This window comes from Equus przewalskii, chromosome 32, assembly GCF_037783145.1.
Source record: "Equus przewalskii isolate Varuska chromosome 32, EquPr2, whole genome shotgun sequence".
In the NCBI taxonomy this organism is placed as follows: Eukaryota; Metazoa; Chordata; class Mammalia; order Perissodactyla; family Equidae; genus Equus; species Equus przewalskii.
Genome location: NC_091862.1, coordinates 24114082 through 24135775, shown reverse-complemented (window position 1 = coordinate 24135775; position 21694 = coordinate 24114082). Strand labels below are relative to the sequence as shown.

Genomic DNA, 21694 nt, shown 5'->3' with positions numbered 1-21694 from the left:
TCTTTTATGAGTTAGGTAAAAGTTTTTTTATATCACAAATATAATGGTAATGGAGATAGCCATCAAATGTGTTTACTATTTGTTCTATTAGGAAAGCTTACCCCCACCATAGCATTGCATTGCATGTATCTAAAAACACATCTAAATCTGTATTTGAAAAGAAAAAAATAGTTTGCCCAAAAGTCACTACTTTGAAAAAATTGTCACTCTGAATAATCTTTATTATGAGATGCCACGTTTTATTAAGTATGTGGCTTTTTAAAGCTACTAGTCCACACATAACCTGACATGATTGTAGCATCTACTCTTGACATGCACACATGATAAGATAAAAAGTTCTTATCACATTGTCTGGAAGAGATTGCCGATATTTTATTTTCCCTGTTCTCTTCTTTTCCCTGTTTTCTCCTTTTATTCCTCCTCCATCTTCTTTAACCATACTAATACTAGGGCACTAATAAAATAAATATTTTAAGCAAATGATATTTAAATGCATTTTCAAAAAGAATAATTACTGCTTACCTATTTTTTCATTAAATATGGTATTCCCTGCATTTACAATGAAAATCATTCACAAAGAGCACAAAATTAAAAATGTTTCTATTCTATATAGAGACACTGATATATATACACACATACATACGTATACATATATGCATGTATATATATATTTTAGATATATAATATATAACATTTCATTTTTTAGTTTAAATAAAAAATGCATTAATATAAAAATCTCATTTTAAAATAAATATAACTTTTTTCTTTCATATTTCATATAGAGAGAGCATACAATTAGGTTGAACCATTGCGAATTGGCAATTTCTCTTATTTTGACATACAAAAACTGAGATTTCATATGATTCAAACTAGGAATATGACTACTAAGCCATAAAATATTTTACTCAACTTACAAGAAAATATCTTGCAACTTCAACTCAACACACACTCTTGTTAACATCTAATCACATAATATCAGAGCTCATATGATCAAATAGTTAATAATCAGACCAGAGTTAAGAGAAAAAGCTAAGCATATATAGTTTGGGTTTCCGAGACATTAACCATTTCAAAATGTTCTGGATTCTGCCTGACGTAAATGAACATAGAAGCGAAGGAGTATATATTTTTTTAATATTATTAAGATATAATCCAAATTAATTCAAACTTCTCTTATGTCATCTCTTCAATGAGTCACACGTGGAACTATTTTTCACAGAAGAAAATTTTAGTTGTACCTCTCCTAGTAATTGGCAATATATTGTACATAGCACTAACCAAGCATAAAAATAATTACTTGTGTAAAAACATGTTGCTAATTTATCTACATTCATTATTTTCTTAGGTTCCAAGAAAGAATAGAGTTGTGTTGTTAGCTTACTAAAATAATGAAAACTTTTGCATTGATGAGCAATGACAACATCTAACGCAGTAGCATCAAATGGAAAATAACAGCCTCATACTGACGTTTTTGATAAAGCTGCCTGCCCTCACTGCTCTGATTCATCAATGCTCTTTGTGCGTTCAAAATCTTGCTCAGGCCCTCATTTTCGCTTTTGTTTTTTAGCTTTATTGAGGTATAATTGATAAATATATAAGGTTGATAAATATATTTAAACTGTAAAATGTGATGATTTGATAGACACTTACATTTTGAAAAGATTCTCACTATTGAGTTAATTAACACATGCATCCCCTCACATAGTTACCTTTTTCTTTTCTTTTCTTTTTGGTGAAAACACAAGATCTACTCTCCTAGCAAATTTCACTTATATAGTACAATATTACCAAGTATACTCATCATGCTATACACTGGATCTTCAGCTTATTACTCAAAGTTTGTACCCTTTACCAATTTCCGTCATTTCCCTTTACTTCCCAACCCCTGGCAACCACCATTCTACTCTCTGTTTCTGTGAGTTCAAATTGTTTTCTTTTTAGATTCCACATGTAAGTTACACCATGCAGTATTTGTCTTTTACTGTCCGGCTTATTTCACTTAGCATAATTACTTCCAGGTTTATGCATGTTGTTGCAAATGGCAGGATTTCCTTCTTTTGTAAAGCTGAGTAATATTCCATTGTACATACACACCACACTTTCCTTGTTGATTCAACCATCAATACACTCTTAGGTTGCGTCCATACCTTGGTATCATGAATAACACTGCAAAGAACATGGGAGTACCGAGGTCTCTTTGAGACAGTGATTTTGTTTCCTTTGGATATATAGGATTGCTGAATCACATGGTAGTTTGATTTTTAATTTTTCGATGAAATGCTATATTGTTTTTTATAGTGGCTGTAACAGTTAACATTCCCACTAACAGAGAATATCATGGTTCCCTTTTCTCCACATCCTCATCAGCATTTGTCATCTCATGTCTTTTTGACAATAGGCATCCTAATAGGTAGGAGGTGATACTTCATTGTAGTTTTAATTTGCATTTCCCTGATGAATAGTGATGATGAGCACCTTTTCATGTACCTGTTGGTCAACTGTATGTCTTTTTTGGAAAAATGTCTATTTAGGTCCTGTGCCCATTTTCAAAATTAGGTTTTTTGTTGTTGTTGTTATTAAGTTGTATGAGTTCCATGATGCAGAACAAAAATGTTCCTTCCAACCTTCTTTGTAACTTGCATTCTACAGAGAATGAATGTTTGTCTCTTTTGGCTTATGTTTTCATCCAGATGCCACTTACTTTTCTTTTCTTTTTTTTTTTTTTAAAGATTTTATTTTTTCCTTTTTCTCCCCAAAGCCCCCCGGTACATAGTTGTGTATTCTTCATTGTGGGTTCTTCTAGTTGTGGCATGTGGGACGCTGCCTCAGCGTGGTCTGATGAGCAGTGCCATGTCCGCGCCCAGGATTCGAACTGACGAAACACTGGGCCGCCTGCAGCGGAGCGCGCGAACTTAACCACTCGGCCACGGGGCCAGCCCCGCCACTTACTTTTCAACTAATGTTCTTTGTCTGTTCGAGGATCCAATTCAAGATGCCACAGTGCATTCAGTCGTCGTGGTCCTTAGTCTCCTCTAACAGCATATAGTTGAGTCTTGCTTTTGTGTCCAACCTGACCATTGAGGTGTTTACATCATTCACATCTAAAGTACTTGTCAACATAGTTAGATCAAAATCTACCTCTACCATCTGGCTAGCTGTTTTCTATTCTTTGCATTTATTTTTTTAACCTATTTTAAAATTTCTTCTGCCCTCTCTATTAATTGTATATTTTGTCGATTTCATTTTATCTTTCTTATTGATTTATCATTTATACACTTGTTTTACTTTTTTAGTGGTTGCCACAGGATAAAAATGTGCATGTGTAAATAATCTGAGTCCACTTTCAAATAGTATTATATTACTTTACATATATTATGTGCAGATTATAACTACTTTCTCAGTTCCTCTCCAGTCTTTTGTGACATTGCTGCCAGACATTTCACTTTTAAATACACCATAAACACACGTTATAGCTTTTATTGCTTTAATCAGTCAGTCGTCCTTAAAAGCACTGCAATAATAATAAAAACAGGAAATTCTGTTTTTCCTTTATTTATTCCATTTTCAGCATTCTTCTTTTCTCTGTGTATTTTCAGAGTTCTGACCCATATCATACTCCTTCTGTCTGAAGAATTTCCTGTAACATTTCTTATAGAGTAGGTTTTCTGGTACTGAGTTTCTTTATGTTTTGTGTCTGAAAAAGTCTTTATTTCTCTTTTTTCTTTGGAGGGTTACTGTCACTAGCTATGAAATTCTGTTGTTTTGCTTTCAGCACTTCAAAGAACTCACTCTACTGTCTTCTTGCATTCACAGTTTCTTGCAAAGAGTCTGTTGAGACTCTTATCCTTTTTTTTCTTTTTTTAACATAACATGTATTTCCATCTCTGGCTACACTCAAAATTTTCTGTCTTTGGTTTCCAGCAGTTTGATTATTATATACCGAGGTTTGGTAATTTTTGTATTTCTCCTGCTTAATGTTCTCAGATTTCTTTCTACCTACGATTATGGTTTTAATTTCTACATTTTCATTTGATTTTCTTACAGTTCACATATGCTGTAATGACCTATCTGATCTCACACATTGTCTACTTTTTTCCACCCAAGTCTTTAACATATTAATCATAGTTATTTTATGCTTTTCTCATATTTCTAGCATATGTGCCATATTTGAGTCTAGCTCTCATAACTGCATTGTTTTTAAGATTACATTTATTCTTGACTTTTTTATACCTCATAATGTTTTGCTGAAAGTTGGATATGTTGTAAAGGAACTTGTATGGATATGTTGTAGGAACTTGCATGTGTGTGTGTGTATACACCTTGATTTTGTCTCTGCAGTTAGGTTTTGTCTTATCTTTGCACTGCTGCTGAGAGAGAATCTGTTCTGTACATTTCTCTCCAGGTGTATTCCATTATTATTTTGATTTGATGATTTGATACTTGTTAGTGTGGTTTTGGGACTTGGGATGGGGGAAATTTTCTGACGTTCTGTTGGGCCTCAGGCTTAGGAAGTTACCATAAATGTGGGTTCCAAGGGCGTTGGGTCTTCACAGTGTCCTGACTCCTCCTTCAGATGTGAACCTGGGCCTAGAGTATATCTCTGACACCCCCCACACACGGTTGTATTTCTTCTTCCTTTGTTTCCCTTGCCAGGCAGCAATGGGTTCCTTTAGTGCCCTCAGGGCTCAGGTTTTGACGACCTTCTCCCTACAGGTCAGGGGAGATGATGGATGGCTCTGGATAGAGTCTTGGAGGCAAGTGCTGTTCCACTCCTTCAGCACCATGGAAACACCTTTCTGAGGATTCTCCGGCATCTTCCCTTTGAACACCTGGAGAGGGATGGGGAAGAAGGTGCTGAAAAAAATATCTGCAAGAGGGTATAAACCCTGCTAATTCTATGTCCCTGGTGGCTTTACACTTTCCTCTTAGTCCACGCTTGGCCTTTAGCAATTCATCGATAATTTCTAGCTGAATCTACATTTTGGTGTATATGTCACTCCTTGACATTCATCCCAGGTCAGCAAATGCCTGTCCCCAATTTTAAACTTCCCAATTTTAGCTTAGTTGCCCTGTGAACTCAGCTTTCTGACTGGTTTCATAGAAGACGTCTATTTGAAGTCTGTCCAGTTTTGTTCATGTTGTAAGTTTATAAGTAAACCTCTTTCCAGCCTCTGTGTCTCTGAGCTATAAACAGAAGCTGAATTATTATTTTTTATTATTTCCCTTTCTCCATTTTTTCTGATCTATTTTCCTACATTTTACTTCTCAATTACACAGTTTTCTTATGTCTTTTCCTATTTCCTATTCTCTGTCTTTTGCTATCTTTCTGAGAGAATTTTCCAACTTCATCTTCTACAACTTGTATTATCTTTTCATTTTGTAACTATAAATTTAATGTAAAAGAGCTGTTTTTGTTTATTTGCTTGTTTCCTGAATGCTCTTTGTTATAATACCTTCAGGATTCTCTCACAAGTTGCTCTTCCTGGATTTTCTTCTCCTTGCAGTTTCTGCTTCCTCCAAGATATTTTTAATCTATTTGTTTTAAATGCTTTCTTTTATATTAGATGGTTTCCCCTATTTTCTTATCCTCCTTTCCCAGCCACTCATGTTTAAGTGGGTGGAAACAATAAGCTGAAATTAGATGTTTCAGACCAACCCACTCATTGAGAACAAATAGAAAAGTTATACAAAACATTAAAATAAATTTGCTTGAAGCATTTACAACTTAAAACATAATCAAATTTAGTAGGTCAGGATTTGGGAAAGAACAAACATCCAGAAAAATGAGCCTCGTACTTTTGGCTGATTTTCCTTTGATGATATCTGACTATCTCAGAGGGTCATCTCACAACCTAAGAAGCTGAATTTTATTTTGATTGTTTTTCAAGGCTGGGGGGCGGTGGGCAGGAATTAGAGTACAGAGGATACTAAATAGATGAAAATTACGAGTAAATATAAATCTTAAATAGGTAGGTCCTGGCAGAGACTGCAGCTCAGATTTGAATCATTTCAGTCCATGAAATGAAACTGAGGTAATCCCAGTTTGCTATCACCTGGCCGAAGTAAAAAAAAAAAACCCTCCTTGGAGGAAAAGAACATCACCCTCATTTGCGTTCTAATTCTACACACAATTTTGCAAACATAATGACTCACATAAAATAGAGCACAACCTAGCATATATAGGAAAATAACATTAAAGGAAAGCAGTAGAAATAAATTACAGAAACATCCTCAGATAATCTCTATTTTACAGTTAACTGTAACAGTCTTTTAAGTAACTATGCTTACTATGTTCAAGGACATAAGAAAGAAAATGAGGGTCTGGGCAAAAAAACACTAGAAAAAACAATAAAATTGAAATTATAGACCTAAAAACGACAATACCCAATTGAGAACTAAATGAATGTACATCATAAGCAGAATAGATCACTGAAAGAAAAAAAAGTTAGTACACTACAAAATAGGTTGGAAAAAATATACAGAATAAAATATGAAAGAAGGGAGATAACGGAAAATAGAAAAGAGAAGGTAAGAGTCATAGAGAATACACTAGAAAAATTTAAATTATGTCTAGTTATAGAATCAGGAGAAAATGATAAATAAAATGGACAGGAGTAAAAACAAACAAAGACCATGAAGGGCAAATAGAAAGGACTAATATTTTGGTAGATTTAAACCCCAAAATATCAATAACTACATCAAAGTTAAATAAGCCCAATACTCCAATAAAAAAAAGGTTCAAATACCAGCAGGGTCACCCATGGTGGACAGGTTTCAGCAGAGCTTCTGGACTAAGACTAGGAAAAAGGACCTGGCGACCCATTTCCAAAAAAATTAGCCATGAACTGTAAGAATAGCAGCGGAGCGTTGTCTGATACAACTTGGAAAGGTGAGAGGATGGTGCAAAGGACCTGGCAGGTTCCACTCTGCTCTCCACAGGGGCGCTGGAGTCGGAATTGACTCAGTCGTACTAACAATAAACTGAGTTTGTTTATTTTTAAATTTTTATTGAGTTAATGATAGTTTACAACCTTGTGAAATTTCAGTTGTACATTATTGATTGTCAGTCGTGTTGCAGGTGTACCACTTCACCCTTTGTGCCCACCCCACCTTTCCCCTGGTAGCCACTAGTCTGTTCTCTTTGTCCACATTTTTAAATTCCTCATATGAGTGGAGTCATACAGGGATTGTCCTTCTCTATCTGGCTTATTTCACTTAACATAATTCCCTCAAGGTCCATCCATGTTGTTGCAAATAGGACAATTTTGTTCTTTTTATGGCTGAGTAGTATTCCATTATATATATAAACCACATCTTCTTTATACAATCATCTGTTGATGGGCACTTAGGTTGCTTCCATGTCTTGGCTATTGTAAATAATGCTGCAATGAACAGTGGGGTGCATGGGACTTTTGGAATTGCTGACTTCAAGCTCTTTGGATAGATACCCAGTAGTGGGATAGCTGGGTCATATGGTAGTTCTATTTTTAATTTTTTGAGGAATCTCCATACTGTTTTCCATAGTGGCTGCACCACTTTGCATTCCCACCAGCAGTGTATGAGGGTTCCTTTTTCTCCACAACCTCTCCAACATTTGTTACTATTAGTTTTAGATATTTTTGTCATTCTAATGGGTGTAAGGTGATGTCTTAGTGTAGTTTTGCTTTGCATTTCCCTGATGATCAGCGATGATGAGCATCTTTTCATGTGCCCATTGGCCATCCGTATATCTTCTTTGGAGAAATGTTGGTTCATGTCTCCTGCCCATTTTTTGACCGGGTTGTTTGATTTTTTGTTGCTGAGTTGTGTGAGTTTTTTATATATTATGGATGTTAAGCCTTCGTCAGATGTATGACTTGCAAATATTTTTTCCCAGTGAGTGGGTTGTTTTTTTTGTTTCAATCCTGTTTTCCTTTGCCTTTCTATTGTTTCCCTTGTCTGAGAAGACATGGTGTCCGAAAAGATCCTTTTAATACTGATGTCAAAGAGTGTACTGCCTACATTTTCTTCTAGAAGCCTTATGGTTTCAGGTCTCACCTTTAGGTCTTTGATCCATTTTGAGTTTATTTTGGTGAATGGTGAGAAAGAATGGTCATTTTCAACAAAGTGAGTTTTAAAGATTTTGATGTATTTTAGACCAGGAGGGTTTTCTCTATTTACTACATAATTTTACTCTTGTCTAGATGAAGTTTTCTTTATTTTTTTTAGCATTATCTTTCTTGTTTTTAAAATTAAAATCACAAAATAAGTTAACCTTGGCTTTAGCCACACTCATTACATATCTCCTTCTAAAGCAATGCTTATCAGCATACCTTTAAAGAATGTCAAAAGCAGAGAAACAGTTGATGGATTGAACAAAATACTGATGCAAGTATATGTGCATGAAAGAATATATCAAAAATTGTCTCTTGGATTTTCATTTCTTTAATCCTTAGTATTTTAATGTCAAATAAAATATTTATCTAGGTTAGCGGCTCCCAAGTTTTCTATTTGAATTTCTCCAATCTACAAAACAGAGTGAATACATTATCAGGAATAGTGACACTTTAGAAGTGGACCACTTCGAGTGAGTAGTACAACAAATTTTTTTTTTTTTTTTTTAGCACCTGTCTGTATTTATCCAATTAAATGTCTCCACCTATAACATTGGTTTTTTTCCTGGGTGGAGTGATGGCCAAGAGTAGATCTTTTTCTATGAAAATTTTTTTTCTATCATTTTTTTTTGAATTAATATTCCTAAATTTTATTTTTTTATTTATTTTTTAATTCTTTTCAGATGTACGTATTTCGAATTCTGTGTACACAAATTTTATTCTTATTCTATATTATATTAATATTCATTGCAGCCTAAAATTACATTTCCATATTTTTCTAATATAATTGGTTCTCCACAATACTATGTCACATCATTGTATTGTTTCTAGATTCTAATACCCCAGAATACAAAATTCAGGGAAAGGGCTTGCTTCAGAGGTTATAACAGTACATATGAGAGAGTGAAGCATTGACTGCATTAACCAAACTGACTTCTGGGGCTTATGTTTTCAGTCAATCCAGAAGAACTTGGAGAATTTTGGTATGGTGAGCCTGTATCTTCTATAAAGACAGACGTCTTTAATTGTAGCAATTTAGCATTCGAGAGGGAGAGTCAGAGAAAGAGGGAGTACAAGAGAGAAGAATTGTGGTAGATCAGATTCTGACCAAAAAATGGCTCAAAATATGAAATTCAAAATGTCTTTGATAGTTTAAAGTTAAACCAACACAGAGATGCAACAAACTTGCCTTTGTAAGAAAACGCTTTGCTGTAAAACAATGGCCTAAGTGTTTAATTAATAACTAAGTGTTTAATAACTAAGTGTTTAACGGCCACGTGGGAATGAAGGTCAGACAAGATTCTGACTGTCTGGATATCATTCTCCATTTGACGTTTGTCTGCCAGAGCTTTTCCTAATCTTGAGGAGGCACTGAAACCTACATAGGAGACATTTGTTGGAGTGACCACACTTACTGAAACAAGAGAACCAAATTCCCGGAATTTCAATGCTCAATAATCTGTTCCTTCAACCAGTAATTTCAAACTGTAATATCTTATTTGTAAAAATGGTAAAGAATACTAAGATCAAAGACAATGGATGATAAAAGCATGAAACGTATTTACTTTTTGGATAAAAGGTTTAACTTCCAAACTTTTGACGTTTTCTTTTAGAACAGACTGTTTTCTCTAGGCTCTTGGCTTCCTGCGGTTCCAACCTTCCTTTTACACACACACACACACACACACACACACATTCTGGTAATCATTTATAACAATTTGTAGGATAAGAAATCATTTTCTCTCCATTAAGAAACGTTTATGTCCTCTTATGTACACATGATTTCCACTATAGTGTTAACCTAGCAAGCAATGAGAAGCTCAGTCACCTGATATTGGACGTGTCATGAGAGAAAACACAAGGGCAGAAATATGAGAGAATTGGTGACATTTTCCTCATCTATTCTGGACATATGACGTGAAACAGTCATTTTCCTCCAAAATTATTTTATACTATAAATCTGTTTTTGGAAGGTATTGATACCAACAGTGATTTTGAACTGTGGGTTTAGACAGGGCTGAAAGGATCGCCAGGACCACTACTTCGCACACTGAGCACTTGATACTCGGTCCTCGACTGAATCCGCAAGGGTTAATATCAATACTTCCTGTTATTTACAACTTTCCTAAAATCTTTGTCAAAAAAGAATAACACCTTTCCTCACAGCTTTCTGGCACAGTTTTCTAAGTATTTGCTGTGACTCCAGGAATCCTCACTTTAATTTCCAATTCTCAAAATATATAGAATAACTGAGTATAAAAACTGTTGACATATCCAAATAATTTAAGTTATTTTGGTAAAGTAATAGAAGGATTCACAATTCTTATCAGAGTGACAGAAACTGACATTAAAAAAATGAAAGGCCAAGACCAGCCCTGTGGCCTAGGGTTGAGTTTGGGGTGCTCCACTTCAGAGCTTGGGTTCGGTCCCTGGGTGTGGACCTACACCACTCACTGGCAGCCATGCTGTGGTGGTGACCCACATACAAAATAGAGGAAGACTGGCACAGATGTTAGCTCAGGGCGAATCTTCCTGAGGAAAAACTAAAATTGAAGGCCAATTGTTTTAGGTAGATTGCAGATACTTTGCAAAATTAATGTTATTTCCTCAGCAGAGAGAGTCCCTAGCATGGATAGCACTTTGCACAGTAACTCAAATGTAATAAATTCTGACTAAATATAATTAATGTATGGAAAATGGGACATTTGAAATTTAATTACTTAAATATTGGACTTTGATTGTATTTCCATAATATACGAGTCAACTAGAAAGAACTGCTTTGAATTATTTCCAGAAAATCTTGTCAAAAGCTCTCTCAACATATATATTAAAAATTTTGTTCTAATATTCTAATAATCAAAACTTTTATTAATCAAATACTTGTGCTTATATAAGAGACAATATCTTGTTATTTAGATCATTCATGACTATTATAACATTTTTGCCAATAAACGACTAAAGAGATCTATTTTGGCATGCTGAATAGCTTTATACATGTCACATTTTTGGCTCTATAATAATCTATAGAAAATACATCAAGTAAAACGTATTGATCACACTAGAAAATAGAGTGAATAGTTTCTATTATAGTTACAGAATTCAAATAGTCAATGATTTTATGAAAGAAATCTTAATATATATTTTATGTAAGGAAAAGATTGTTTTAATTAATTTAGTATAAATGAGACATTTATATTTGGGCACATTCTGCAGGTTACATAATTTTCAGGTTGAATTCTAGTTTTCCCAGAATCTCTTGGGAAAAATGCTTTGTTTCACGATTGGGAAATGCTTTAGTATGCTTCATGCTGACTTCACTCTTGGGGCCTAATTTAACAGAAGTGGTAGATGCATAAGCAACACTTTTTTAACTCTATGTTACAACTTGTTTTTCTTTTAATTGTGATTATTTTAATACTATGAGAATTGCTCATTTAGTCTTTAATTTGATGTTCACATATTGAAAGTCGTAAGGTCAAACACTGTCTTTTTTCATTTCAGCTCTTTTCTGATTTCCTAAATAAAAAGTATCTGTAATTATACTCTTCCTTTTGTAGTCACAATGATATCCTAAAGAATATTAAGTAAAGAAAAGAATTGGCCAAGTAATTGAAATAAAACAAGTAAGCTATGTTAAGTCAACTCACTGTTTTTACTATCTATATTGCTGTAAGTATCTCCTGGCTTGGTTACTATTTTTATGGAAAGCAAAGCAAAACCAGAATGGTTAAGATGAAAATGATAGAGAATATCAAGTGTCGACAAAGATATAGACAAATCTTAATATTTGTACACCACTAACGACATTGTGAGTTCATGCATCCATTTTAAATTCTTTTTAGTGTGTCAAAGAATGGAAATACATGTTTTGTGCATCATTTCCACATATAAGCTTTCCAAATATAAGCATGCATAAGCTTCAGAAAAGACAAGTATAAGAATGTTCATAGCTGCAAGATATTTAATATTCTCAAACTGGAAAACAATTACTGCCATAAAATGAATAAATAATTTGTGCTATGTTCATTCAATGGAGCACTATACAGCAGTGAAAATGAATAAATTACAAGTATACACAATGACACAGATGAGTCACAAAAATAAAATACTGAGTGAAAGAAATAAGATCCTCCAAAGTACACGTGGCATTATTTCAACTATATAAAATTCAAAGCCAGACAAAGCTAATCCATGAAGTTAGAAGTTGGGTCATGGTCACCACGAGGTTGGTGAGCACCTGGACAGGAGCAGTCTGGGCTGAAGGAGAAATTTTGTTTCTAGCCTGGGTGCTGACCCCACAGGGGTGCTCCTGGTACAACAATTCATCAAACTGCATATTTATTATTTGTGCACCTTAGTTTACATATATTGCACTTAGTCAAAGTTTTATATAAAAAGAGGCAATTAAATGAGCCTCATCATAATGAAACATATATGCAGCACCCTAAAATAATATAAAAATAGTTATTAAAATTTGCCAAAATATATGCATAGTTATGGGTATATTAATATACGCCCATAAAATACCCTACAGCCTAATAAAGACTGAGATTATTCCACAATTGTTTTTCCACAGAAAACATCACCTTGCAATTTGGATCAATCATGAATATTATAATTTCTTCTGCCAATAAATAACAGAAGTTTTCCATTATAATCCATTGACACACACATTTAATTACACTGGCACAATGAAGATTATATTGGATCATAAGTCATTTTCTTCAAAATTTTTGCTTGAATAAAAGAAGTTATAGGAAATACAGCATTTCTCAAACTGAGTAACATACTTTTCCAGAATAAATACCAGTAAATATTACTTTTATATAACTAGGGTCAGAATTGACTCTCTTTGTAAAATCCTTTTGAGGATTAACAATAGTTAATGGAAAGAAGCATGAATTTGAGAATATTTTACACTATGGACAAAATTTACTGATTTACAAATATTTATTGTACGAGAAATTTAAGTGCCTTCATGGTAAAGAGGCACCTAGTGACCCAGCGATGCTCATCCTTGAACACCTAGGTTATACTTCCTTGAAGAGGAATAAGGAATACACACACTGAAAATGTCTGTGCAAAAAAAGAAAAAATCACTAGGCAATGTTTTGTGATTAAAAAAAAAAAACCATCCAACAAAACCCCCAACTCTTGGCATAAAGAATCTAGAAATTTCAGATTAAGTTCTAGCTCTACTTATAGAACTTAGATAGAACTTACATGTCATAACTAGCTATTTGTTCATTAGTGCACACATGTATGAGCACACAGCATTCAGAAGAATGCCCAGTCTCATAGTGCATGCTAAGCATTTCTAGGTCTGAGAATTTAAAAGAGAATTACTATTCATTTCCTTTTTCATAGACTCATGGACATGGAAATAAATGATTAAATACAGTGTGAAAACAGAGGAGGGTACGCAGAGAGATCTGCAGGGACAGACATGAGAGAACAGCAATACGAGACGGCCAAAGCCCAGATGTGGTTCTTTAGTCCTTCTGACTCACTCTAGGCTTTAAACAACAGGCTGCTGGAAATATTCTTAAGGAAGAAGCTGATCTTGTCTGTACTACATCCAAAGATTGTTCATACCGCTTTCAAATAGTCCTGATGTATAGACTTGGGCAGATTATGGCTTATGCTTTAAAAGGACTGAATAGATAGACTGTTCTAAAATTAACCAATGAACAGAATATTTGCTTCCCAAAACTCATTTTGGAATTACATCTGCAAATAAACAAATTTAAAACATTGGTTTTACAAATTTTAAGCAAATAAATGAAAAAGTCTCAATTAAAACCCAACCTGTGTGTATGTGAGTGTGTTTACTTTTTTTAGTTAAATTGCATCCTTTCAACAAATTTTAAGTAACTGGCAGAATCTTTTTCAAACACTCATCTCCAAATTTCAAACCAGGATAAAATATCTATCTGATTTCTGAGATATACATCAGAGATCAGTCACCATCTTTATAAGTTACGATTCATTGACTGACTTTTCTGTTTCCAATCCCATCAAGAAGTACAATATCTAGTTGTCCCATAGCTGACCAGTGTCCATCAGCAAATGAAACTGTTAGCATAACTGGAACGAGAAGCTACAATACAGCGAATGCGCCCTGGAAACAAGATTTCAAGAGTCCCTTTTTCATGCTGTTTATTCTTTGCCATCTTCCTCTCTGCTCTCTTCCACTCCTATTCCTTTCTTACAATATTGAGACATCCACAGACCACCATTTCAAGAAGGGAGAATTCAGTCGTGTACCATGTTTGCACAAAGCTTTAATGTGATCGCCCACGATTCCGGAGGCAAACATAAGAACAGTGAATGGCACACAAAGTCTGTAGGCACGTCATCTGTGGCTACAGATGGAAAACAGCCTGCACAAACAGGAGGTATTGCTAACCAGGTGGAGTTCCAGTATCAATATGTTAGAACAAATCTTTGGGTGACAAACACAAAGACATTAGCAACTGGGCAATGTTGAAGAAGCATCAGGAGAAAGCACTCAAGCCCAGTCCTAGAGATAGTTCACAAAAATCCAAGAATTACTGGAGGAATGGTAGAGTCTCTGAGCCCCGTGTGTGTTCTGACCTCGTTTCCTCAGTCGGCTCTGTCACAGTGCACATGCTGCCAACAGCCCTGCGCTTGCCTTTGGGTTACCTGCTGGACCAGTGATTCACAGGCACAAAATGCAGTCTAACTGAGCTGGATGCTCGCAACCGCTGGAGAATGTGGGATCAGGAAACGTTCCTATTTATGCCTGTTCTTATATCTCATTAGCCTTTATTTTCTTGCAACAGCATTCTGACTCTTGCACACTCAAGGCCGTGATGGGCAGTTTGGGAAAGGAGCGATTTTCCTGTGATTGTTCTCCTTTCTCCAGCATTTCTCACCTAAGTGACCAGTCCTCCCTGGCGCTCTTCGATAATAAAGCCACTCAGTTGCGGCCTGATCTCCACCATGGCTGCTTAACACACTGCCTGATCCCGTTTTTGAGGCGTTCCCCGCCCCCAGAGCCCAACGCACAGCGTTCCGAAGAACACCCGGTGTCAGCTCTCACCTGCCCGACCACTTCCCTCCTTGGTGACTCACTGGGCAGGAAAGGGAGATGTGTGCGGGGGTGTGGAGTTTTCCCCTCCCATGAAAATATTTCTGGCTGCTGGCAAAATTAGAAAAACAGCTTCAAGGATAAAATAGTTTTACTTTATTTAACGCTACCAGTAGGGGAAATTTTTAACATCAACACCCAACAAGCCTGGCCCTTTGGGCTTCAGAAATCAACCCCCCCTCCTTATATAATACACACAGCACTTTACCTCCGAAAACGGTTTCTGACGATGACCCGGATATCAAAATTAGGAAACAGCCAGAAAGCATTTCCTTTCTTTTATGTTTCCTGCCAGTTGCCCTCCCTGAGTCTTTTCATTTATCCTGGCAGAGGTTTGTCTCTTTGCCTTTAAAAGTTAAATCCACCTTCATCGCACAATGTGGAAAGAAGCGAAATTAAACGGCAGTGTGTTCCAGAGGAGAAAATCGACTTTATTCATCTCTCGGCCCTCCTTTAACTCACACTGACCTAATTACAGCCGCCCCGGGAGAGCGCGCGAGCCGAGGACCGCTCCTGCCCCCGCGCGGCCACCGCCCTGCACTGCGGCCCACGCCTCCACCTTTTCCCTTTATTTTCCAGATGTCTTGCACCCGCGTGCAAATGACCTTCTCTAGTCTCTGCGTGAACACTGAGAATATGCATCACACACGGCTCTGTTCCTTCGGAGAATTAAAATGTAATGGTCTTCTAAAGAAACTCTATTTAGAGAAGGTTGAATTAATGGCTTTTAAGATGAACGACAGCTTGAAAACTATATTAAGACTCTATGACATTTCATAAAAGTTAAAGTGAAAATGATAATGCAAATATTCATAGCCATTAAAGCGATCTTTTAAATATTATGGATGGAATTTAAAATTTAGGGAGGTTAGCACGTCCCCCGCTAAATCAATTTTCCGTCCTTGCAGCAACTGCATGATTTAGCTGGCTGAACGATTTCTTCAGTGCAGCCACTGGCTTGTTTATTTGTTTGCTTTCAGGAGTGGTGGTGGACATTTAAGAATGCTTCGTTCTCTTTTTCTGGCTTCATTAACGAGTTATTGATCAGTTACTTGAAAGAAAAACTTGGATGAAAAATGTAGTCGGCCTTAAATCACCAATGCTAATTAGAACCAGGAGAAGGAAGGAAAATGAAAGGTACTCACAATGCCCACTTCTCAGGGTAGCGACCTCCCCCTCCGCCAGAGCATTAAGGCAGCAGCCACGGCTCAGCCTGGCATTCCTGCCCACCTCACAGAGCAGGGAAACGCCAGCGCAGGAGTCCCTGCGGATAGAAAAGGAAGGAATCTGCTGTGCACAGAGTGGGCAATCAATTCTGGAATCATTAGGGTAAGTAATGGTCAGGGTCACGTTTACACTCTTTTCAACAAAGCATTCAAAGTGGTGTGACAATTTTCAGTGGTAGAATGTATTAGGATGCTCTTCAACGTGGTGGCTCCAGATTGCTTATCATATTAAATCTAAAGAGAAAATTCGTAAAGCATTTTTATCATTATCCATAGGGGCTAAGTACCTACTGCTTTCAAGATCTTGTTTAGAATTCATGGTGATACAAGAGAGAATCTATATGATTTATGGCTTAACCAGACCTGTTTTATTTTATGAAAACGTGTGTGTGTTAAAATTGATATTGCCATTTATTCATCAAATGTTTATTGGCGCATGAACTATGAGCCAGTCCCTGTGATAGTCACAAGGTTTACACATTACAAGCAAAAACCAACATGGCTGGGCTCTCTTGGAGGTTAATACGATTTTTCCTCTAGTCTTTATACCCTGTACACTAAAATAAGAGATGATGTGTGTGTATTGTGTAGTATCTAAAAATCAGCCCACTTTTGTCAATTCTGCTGCCCGGTCCTAAGTCCACCTCTCTATTTTTAGCCGAGATTATCTCAGTGGATTCCTAACAGGTCTACCTATGTTCAGTTTCTGTTTGTGTCCCCCCCGCCCCCCACCAATTCATACATTGAAATCCTCGTGTGATGGTATTGGGAGGTGGGACCTTTGGGAAGTGATTCCATCATGAGGGTAGAGCCCCCATGAATAAGATTAGTGCCCTATGAAAGAGACCCTAAAGAGCTCTCTCACCCTCCTTTTACCATGTGAGGACACAATGCAATCTGGACAGTCTGCAACCCAGAGAGGGCCCTCACAGAAGCCCATCATTCTGACACACTGATTCTGGACTTCCAGCATCTAGAACTGTGAATAATAATTTTTGTCATTTATAAGCCGCCTAGTCCATGGTACTTTGTAATAGCGGTCTGAACAGACTAAGACAGAGAGCTTTTTCACAGTTTGGATTAAAGGAATGAGACTTGTAGCTATCTGGGGAAAAGCATGGCAGACATAGGGAACTGCCAGTGTGGGCCTGGAAATTGGACCCTGGTCGGTGTGGTTGATAGGGGCTGAGGAGGCCAGTGAGGCTGGAAAGGAGTGAGAAAGAGAGAAAGTAGTAGAAGTTGAAGCAAGAGCATTAACATGCTGCATATCGTGTAACCTTTTGTTGGCTTTTATAAAAACACCTGCTTATACTCTTAGGGAATTAGAATGCCTTTGGAAGATTTTGAGCGGGGGGGTGACATTATCCTGATAAAACAAAATCACTGAGGCTACTGTGTTAAGAATTGACTTTTTGTGGACAAAAATTTGGAAGCTACTGGGGAAATACAGGTAGGGTATAATAACGGCTTGGACTGAGGTGGTATCATGAAAAGCAGTTGGATTATAGGAATATTTGATGATCCATCAGTATTTCCTGAAGAAACGTATTTGGAAGTAGAAAGACAGAAGTGAAGGAAGTACCTCCAAGAGTTTTGATATTTAAAACTGGAAGGAAGGAGCTGCCCTTAGCAGTAAAGGGGAATACTGAGGGAGGAGCAAGTTTCTGAGCACAGATCAGGGCATTTTAAGTTTGAGATGTCTATTTGACATACAGATGGAGATGGGCTGGCAGTTGTCTATCTGTGTGTTTAAATTAGGGAGAGAGATCTGGAGATGTATCTGGACTTTTCAGAACACAAATGGGTATTTCAGTCTATGAGACCATATGAAGTTACCAAGAGAGAATACAGATAGCAAAGAGTAGAGTTTTAAAGACTGTCTCAATACTGGAATATTCTATCACTACTAAATCAAGAAGAAAAGGGGAAACCTACGAAGGAGATTAAAAGGTTTGGCCACTGAGATGGTCAAAAAACCAAGAGAGTTTAGTTTTGGGAGTCCAGTGAAAAGTTCTTAGAAGAGGAAGAAGCAATCAACATGTCAGTGTTGCTTATAAGTCAAGTAAGGTGAACATGAAGAACTGACCACTGGATTTGTCAACGTGGAGATTATTAACGACCTTGACAAGAGCAGTACTGGTAGATTATGAGGAAGAGAGTATGAGTGGAGAGGATTCAAGAGAGAACAGGAGGAGGAGAGGAAGGGAAGAAAGTAAATATACAGTGTAAACAAATATACCAGGATAGAGAGGTCAAGATTATGTGTTCATATCATTGCAAGCATTTAACAAATCAGTCAACCTCCAAAGCATAAGTAATTCTTGAGCCTCTTCAGGTGAAGCAGATAATGAATTAACAGAATCTGAAGTGATGAAACATGTCTACCTAAGAAAATACTTGTATCGTTAATATTAATGTTCTTTATATTCTTCCAACTGCAGAATTAGACACAGCTTAGGGGCTGGCTTGATGGTATGGTGGTTAACTTTGCACACTCTGCTTTGGCAGCCCGAGGTTCGTGGGTTTGGATCCCAGGTGCAGACCTACACACTGCTTGCCAAGCCATGCTGTGGCAGCATCCCACATACACAATAGAGGAAGACGGGCACAGATGTCAGCTCAGGGCCAATCTTGCGCAAGCAAAAATAGGAAGATTGGCAACACATGTTAGCTCAGGGCCAATCTTCCTCACACACACACACTCAAATTAGACATAGCTCAGTTAGAGATTTTCACAAGTTACTGTTTGTACAGGAATCACCACTTAATGGACCATATACACAAAAGAGCCATGTAACTTGCAAGGTAATTACTATTAAAGTGAGAAAAATATACAATGTACGTATTCCTTTTAAAGAAAACAATTGAGTTCCAAAAATAATTTAATACAAATGACTTAATTTTCTTTCATTTGATCAATTGATAGAGATTTAATAAAATTTAGTGTTAAAAGACAGCATAATGCAAAACAAAGAAATTTAGACCTTGATTTATCATTTACCTGGGATCAGTATCCTTAAAGGTCTCTGTCTTCAGTGTTTACACTGAACAGAATAGGACATAAGTCCTAACTAAAGGGAGGACAGTATTAGGCAGGAAAAACAAATATGCAATTTTAGAAGCAAATTGCAAAATACAAACATAAATAATAAAGGCACAAATATTAAGGCCAAAAGAGTAAAGGCAGAAATAATCAATAAACTCAGAGGGCCCCCTGAACGAATAGCAGGGCCCCAAGAGCTGCATCTGTCTCCCCCAGTGTGGAAGAGCCCTCCATGTACTCCAAATAAGTTTGCTAGAAACATTTCATGATCTTAATGTGAAATATCATTTAGATTTGGCCACTTTACAGACTTCTACTTTAAGTTAATTCCGTTTTAGAGCATGAATTGGAGTCTAGCAAAGGGAAATGAGTATTTCACATGAATATCTTAATCCTCAAAAGCAAGAAACCTTTCCACTGAAGAAGGCAGAGCATTTGAGGACATGACTTTCCTGGTCTTTGGCCTATAAATATATTAGATCCTCTTTTAAATCCTCCTTTCACTTAGTCTTAAAGTCTTTGAAGCCGGGATTTACTATTTTACCTGAATGGAAAAAAACATACGTCCACCTTAAGGTTTTTATGAGTTATAAATAGACTCTGTTGAAATCACATTTAAACAATAGCACAGAGGCTTGGCAGGATGGACTCACACATGCACACACACACACTGAAAAAAGAAATAAAATAGAACTTACATTTGTTTATTATTAAACATTTATTAGTATATTTGTGGGAGTAAAATATATTCATAAGCTGTTTTAAATATTTAATGCAAAAGATTTTACTGCCAAATAAATTCATTAAAGACTAATCTTATATTGATATTTTTTTCTTTAATAAATATGCCAGGTTTAATTATCCTACTCTAAATAGTATAAAAGGTAGTGAACAGTAAATCCACTGTAATGTTATTTTTATGTTGTCTTACCTTCATTGATATCAGTTTAATTAAAGTATGCCTTGGCAAGGACCAAAATGACTTGTTTAAAACAAAGCATTTCTTAGTCATTGCCAAACCTAAAAATTAAGCACTCCCAAATGACCCTTTCTTTAATGTTTCCTACAAAACTATTCCATGGAAATACATTTGTAAAAACCATAAGTAGCGCATTTTGTTGTTTTTATCCAACAAAGAGAAAATTAAAATCATCATTTCAGAAAAATACTCTGTTTTTAGATGGACAAACAATAAAGTTCTAAATGGATGTCTAAAGAAATTTTATTTTCCACAATTCTGTTTAGGCTTCATATATGAATAAACTTTCCTTCAACTGCCAGATTTGCATTCACTTGTCTCCTGTTTGATTTGCTTTTAACGTAGACAGGTGAGACTCGCACTCCTTGCAGGTGAGGCACATACATATCTGTATATTTATACACACACATACATGTTTTATTCCTTGTTTATAGTTGGGTCCCTGAAACCTAGTGAACAATAGATATTTCTTGAATATATGTATGTTTGAGCAGCTAAATCGTGTAGAAAATGAATGAATGAATGAAATAGCACTTCTGTCATTTTAAAGTTGAAGACATTCGGCCTTGGAAATGTTAAGTAACTTGTTTAAACAATTATTAATGGAAATACTGAAGATCTTGATGCCAAGCTGAGAACTCTTCACCATATTATCTTCTCTTAGTATCAATAGAAATACAATGGAAGCAAGAGCAGGGGTGGCCTTGTGGGGGTGACCATCGCTATAGAAAGACAGGAGAGCTGTGAGTTGTATCCTACTATCTGCTTGGACACTGACTAAAATGGGCTAGACAACAGGCAGGTCCTGAGTGAAGGGATTACAAGCTGGATTAATATGGTCGATGAAGAGACCAGGAGAAAGAAAATAGTATTTTAAATACCTCATAAGAGAAATCTATAAAACCTGGGCTCTAAATGGAACAAGGAGATAAGAGTGCTGAGAACTGAAGGAAACCCAAACAGTTGTTTGTCTGGGGATCTACAGAATAATGTCTTCATTTTGATTAAGGAGGAAAATGGTGACACATTGAGGAAAGTATGATCATTTCAAGTTTCAGAATTCTGTGTTGTGAAGAGAGTAAAGATAACAAAATAAACAACTTGTAGGAATAAATGAGAAAGTACAAAATTAAAAAAAAATTGAAAATGGTTAAGTCTGGTAATGAAGCATTGATCTTTATCCACATGGAAGAAATCTTTTTTTTTTTTATTGAGTTGATAGGTTACAATCTTGTGAAA

General features: G+C 36.1%; 1 long non-coding RNA gene across 1 annotated transcript; it reads right to left on the bottom strand.

Annotated features, from left to right (window-relative positions):
* Positions 1-1117: 1117 nt before the first annotated feature.
* On the bottom strand, positions 1118-15672 carry LOC139080739 (uncharacterized). The gene is made up of 2 exons (XR_011535479.1): positions 15416-15672; positions 1118-4829 (listed from the first exon to the last, which is right to left on the bottom strand). It is a non-coding gene; the product is annotated as an uncharacterized lncRNA (long non-coding RNA).
* Between the last annotated feature and the right edge of the window lie 6022 nt (positions 15673-21694).